This window comes from Equus caballus, chromosome 18 (genome assembly GCF_041296265.1).
Source record: "Equus caballus isolate H_3958 breed thoroughbred chromosome 18, TB-T2T, whole genome shotgun sequence".
In the NCBI taxonomy this organism is placed as follows: Eukaryota; Metazoa; Chordata; class Mammalia; order Perissodactyla; family Equidae; genus Equus; species Equus caballus.
In genome coordinates, this window is record NC_091701.1 from 42126905 (window position 1) to 42132904 (window position 6000).

Sequence of the window (6000 nt, forward strand, 5' to 3'; positions counted from 1 at the left end):
CACTTGTTTTGAAATTGTGTCAGATATCATTATTTATTATCTCAAGATTGAAAATAACTGTTTTGATACAAAATAGGGGAAATCAAGGAACAAAAATCATCAAATAGCCTAACCAAACAGAATTGCAGTCTGTGGACTGAAAATTGTGTCTTCATGGAAGTCTTCCATGAAGACTGCAAACGCTGTGAATGAGAGGACACACTGGGGCCAGCTGGTTATAGAATCATACAATGTTAGGGCAGGAAGGAAGCTTGGAGAGAATCTCTAAGAGCAGGGATATTTCACATGAGCACTCATTCTAAGACACAGGCAGCAAAATGCTTGATGTCACATAGAAAATTTATGGCGTAATTGACTATGGAACTTTCTTTTTGACCCCATGTCCCAGTCAAGTAACTGGCGAGACTGGGAAGAAAATGTATACCAGTGAAGCAGAGCCAGATGTAACTGAATTGTCACACATCCTCTGAATAGTAGGGACTGGGGAATCCATGCTCCATCCAAAGAGAGCAGCACAGCTAAGCCCCTACTGATGGTTTTAAAGGTAGGACTGCAGGCTCACTGTTGCTTCACCTCCAGAATTGACAAGAGACATTAGAAATCCAGATTTCTGTATGAAATCTACAGATTTTTAAATTTAAATAAATTTAAAGACACACATGTTGGTTTTGATCTAGAATCTAACTGTTTTTGATCTCTAGAAGTTTCTTTTCTTTAGATCTCGCGCAGGTTCTTTTCCTCTGCCTTGAACCATATCAGCAAACTAAGAAGATTCAGTTTGGTTCTCAGCGTTGTCATGGGAGGGATAAGAACTATAGAGAATATGTTCTTACAGGACACAGCCAAAGAGTGTCTATCAGTGACTCATTATTAGTCAAAAGAGAAGATTCTCTTACTTAGATATCTATTACTTAGGATCCCATAAATGTCAGTTTTTCTATTTTCTCCACAATGGTACATACTTATTGAGTAGGCACCAAGGAGTTATTTGGAAAGAACTAGGTTCCTACTTAGCCTGTTTTTCTCAACCACTTTAATTCCTTGCCATCAATATGTTGACTTACTTCTGGAAAAGTCTCTTGTAGACACCAGAATTTTTTTTAAAAAAATTAAATAGAGATATATAAAGATGAGTTATTACAATTAATTATTGCGCGGGGTACGGAAATCCACAGCCATACATGCCAATTGAGCTTTATTTGCTTCCAGGCAGATTAGGATGAATGAAATTGCTAATATTTCAGAAAACATTTCAAAGAGCTCTCATGAAATTAGAGAAACGATTCTTTACTGTGTAAATGGATCAGTTATTAAGAAAACTTCTGAGGACCTAAAATCGGTGAAGGAGAAAAATGAAGGAGAAATAGAACTTTCATTCTACACTAGACAAGTTGTTTTTAAATGCAGAGTGGATGAAACTCCTTTGCATTTGTCCCGGAATACCAATCCCTGTTTTGTAGGGTAATTGGGAAGCTGGGGAGTGCTAAATGCTGAAGCAGAAACAGATGAATCTGTCATAATCCTTTATTTCATGGAATCCATTGCATTAGAGTCTACTGTCCTCCAAGTAAAGGTTGATTTTATAAACTCTTCTTTTTAAGGCCAAAATCCCCTTTGGCATAAGAAAATCTTCCTTAGTTCTGTCTATTTGGGCAAAAGAAATACTTCTAGCTTATGATAAATTCCTGTACTGCACAGTGCTTTACAAAGTCAGCCAATTTCTGGCCTCTAAAGAATTTCTTCAATAACCTCCTGAGTCCATTCCCTTGAATACACAGATTTGCCTGACTCAGTCAAAAATGTCATCAATCAGGATTGTGCAGTAACTAATAGTGTAGAGATTGTTCCCTGAGCAGCAGTGAACGATTGTCCCAACACACAGCGTTCAGGACTATTAGATGAGAAGTAAGGAGTCATGACAGGATGAATTTTGCCTACAGCTGCAGGCAGGTGACTCCTGCTCACTGCTGGCAGGAGGCATGTCTTGGGGAAATAGCTAAAATAATATGGACATGAAGTTCACATTGATTTTGTTCAATAGGTATCAGTGAATATAAAGATGACCAACACACACCCTTGCCTTTGAAAAGACTCCATTTTTTACATATGGTGAGAGTCATGGCTCTTAAAAGATAATGAAGTATTTTCTCTAAAGTTTTTTTGATTTTGAAGTTAATTTGAATAACGTATAAAAAATTAATCAACATGTTTATATATCGCTTGTGAAGTTCCTTGGAATAAATTAGGTCTGTAAAGTTCCAGTTACAATGGCGTTCTTCCCCGTTGCTAAATAAGGTCTTGTCCACTTGCCAACCTTCTAATCAACCTTTAAGACTCAGCTTCTTTGTCACTTTCCCTGATTTCGCTTCTTTTCCTCTACCCAAGAGGATGAATATCCCCCCAGCTTTGTGCCTATAATTATAGTGATAGCAATAATAGTTCACAGTTATCAAGCACTTTCTATGTGCCAAGGACTGTGCTACAGAGTATTAATTATTCTCAGAGTATTAATTATTAATACAGAGTATTAATTAATTCTCACAAAACTGTGTGAGATGAGTATTGCTGGTATGCCTATTTTACAAATGAGGGAAATGAGGCATGGGGAGGTTATATATACTGCCCAGGGTCACACAGGCAGTAAGTGGCAGAGCTGCGATGCGGACCCGGGTAGTTTCACCCTTTAGCACTAGGCAATGCTCCCTCTCATTAGCATTCATATATGCCCATCACATAGTATTAAATTGCTATTGGAGAGTCGATTTTCACAGTAGATTGTGTTTCTATAAGAGCAGGGCTGTGCTCATTGGTATTTGCGTGCCCAGGGCCCAGCAAACCCACAGAAAGATTGTTGTTTGGGCCAAAGCATAGATTTATCATTTGCCATCCTTGGCTACGTTTCAACTCCTGCATTCTTTTCAAAGTGTCACTTTATTAATGCAAAGCACTTTTTAAAAAAACTAGCATTCAAGATGCAGCTTGAACTAAACAGTGCTTTATTGAGAATCTATGGCCGTTCTTCCAAATGGTTCCATTTCTAATGAAAGGCTATGCAGCTTCCTCACTCTCTGAGCCATGAGCCACCATGTAGAAGTCCGGCTACCCTGAGGCTGCCATGCTGGAGGTGCCATGAGTAGGCACTCTAGGCCACGGTCCCAGCTGAGCCTAGCTTTCTAGCCGTCCCACCAAGGCACCAGACAAGTAAGTGAAGAATTCTTGGAGCTTCCAGACCAGTTCATTCATCAGTTGAATGCCACCAAGTGACTTGATGTAATACTCTGCTATAGCCATCTTAAAATTCTTAATTTTTGAACAAGGGACCCCTCATTTTCATTTTGCAATGGGCCCAAGAAATTATTTAGCTGATCCTAATTACATCATAGGATTACTCTTCATCATAGTCTTTGAAATTGTTTGTTTCTATCTCTTGTTCATTAGTCTTACCTCCTCACCTTGACTGTTGATTGTGAGTGTCTTAAAGGCAGACCAAATGTCATCCTTGCCCTCTCATACTTCTTCTTTGGTCTTAGGTATAGGTACCCAGACAATATATTTTGAGAGATTCCACAGAGAAGAGAAAATTGCATTTTTGGTTTGTACAGCCCTCAATGGAGAGCATGCAAAGGAGCCAGTAAGTAGATTTATTTGCTCTTCTCCATGGCACACTTTCTGCTTGGGTCTCCTGGTAGCTCTTTGGTGTCAGATCAGGCAGAGGGTAGATGGAAGCAAAAGCTATGTGTAAACCTCCATGAACAAAGAGAGCATTTGCCCTCTCTCCACTCCCTTTCTTTTGCAGCCCCAATTGATGAGTTTTATTATGTGGAGGGCTAGTTGGTTTAGCTCTCCAGAAAGTGATGATAAGAGACTAGGTAGAGCGTCTTAGAAGGTGGATTAGCAAGAAATACCAATCTAAAACACACTGAAATGAGTCTGTTGCCTTATCTTACCTTATAACAACAAAAATTTTTTTAAATATTTCTTCTAAAAAATATCAATAATGTGAATAGAACTATCGTCAGAAATGTTAACAGAAAAGAATTTGAAAAACCGTAAACTGAAATCACAGAATTAAAAGAAGAGAGGGGAAAAGAAGGGGAGTTATGTTGTTATGTCAAAAGAATAAAAAGTTTCATGTCACTTTGAAATGTTTACCTAAAACCCTGTTATAAGTAGTATCCATCTCCTTTTTTAACCTCTTGGCAACATAAATAGACAATAATAAGTGGGCTCCTTGCTTTAGAGATCGATTGCTGACATGGTGTGAAATATTTCTTCTGGTAGGTAAGCTTAAGGAGGTCACTGGATATTATTTCCCGGGGTATTGCAAACATTCATGAATGAACTAAAGACTTGCATAACTTTCAGAGAACTAAGACACGTTACTAAAGTACCTAATATCTAAGAGATCTGATTCTAGCACAGAAGAATTCATTCTGCACTTCATTTATTCCTTCACCAAATATTCAAGAGCCTGCTCTGTATCTGGAAATAGTCTAGGCGCTGAGAGAAATGCTGAGACAGAAATATGGTTCCGTGCTTTTGATGCCCTTCACATGACCAAAATAATTCTCTGTGTAATTTTCACATTCACAGACACCTTGTAGAGGACAGTTAAACCCAGCCAGCAATGAAAATTGAGTAACATCTGTTGTTCATGTTTTCACTTATTCACAAGTCACTGTTTACCAAATTTATCAACGACCCTCCCATGCCCGACCAGACAAAGGCACTCTTTGTCCTCGCTAGAGGAGTCATCCACTCCAGCATCTTAAACAGGACGCTGTTTTACTCCAGAGAGATTACAGGTTAGGTTTTAATGACAAAGGAAGCACTTGGTGAGAATATTTGAAGAGAACCACCTGTTGAAACTTGTAATGTTACTGCTTGAGACTCTTCAGAATTCAAGATTTAAACTCTCCTCTAGTCACATGACAACTGATGCGAGCACTGCCAACAAAATAACAAGAACTTCTGTCCCCAGAACCCAGACATTTCTGAGCCCAGCTTCAGAGGAAAACAGCTCTCCACATCAGCAGCTAAAGCACGTTGTGTCAACAAGATGGAATGTGGCTGATTTCACTTTGCAGTGTACACTGGAGCCCAAACCATGGCAGGATGACTAACCATGGCAGGATGACTGACGTGTGCAAAACTTGGGAGTAATGGCAGCACTCATGCAATGTGCTTGGATGGGAAACAGCTGTCAGATTTGAAGCCACTGTTAGATATGGCCATTCTAGATGTGTTCAGTGACTGCTCTTCTTCAGTTCCTTTTGGTTAACTACAGCAAGGGTTGAAATCACTTTTTCTTTGAAAAATGATTATATACGTAAGAGATTTTCTGGGCAGGACAAGTTCAAGAAAAGATAACATCAACTGCTACTCCCTGTAATTCAGGAAAATCCAGTGGTTTGGCCCTGGAAAAGTGGTATTGACCGTAACTCTACAGTGATCATGGTATGCGATTGTCTTTGGAATCCTGACTGTTGTGACATAGGAAGGCCATAGGCTGGGGTTTGTTCCTTTATTCAATCTGTCTATCCTTTTCCCACCAGCTGGTTCAGAAAACATAGATATTACTAATTTTTACAGAAATGGTTTATATTCCTTTAGTTTATAATTCACAGTTCCATGGGAAACAGGGAGGAGATAATGGAAAATGATGGAGCTAATCACAGTGGTTAAAAAATGGAAAGGTAAAAGGTCATTTAATTTTTCTTAAATAAATGAGAAAACGACTAGAAAAAATAGATGTCATTAATTCTTCTTTCAAGTCCCTTATGGTGATAGAAACAAGAGGGAGGTGAAACTCAAAACATAATATTGTATTTTAATCTAGCTAGCTAGCTAGCTACTCATCCATCTGTCTATCTGTCTATTTACTTTTGGTCCTATTCCATGATTCACCTTGTCAGATCCCAAGGACTCCTCTGCCTTCGGGTTTAGACAAGAACAAGTTTTCATTCATTTTCCTATGTTTTTCAGCATTTTTAAATGATA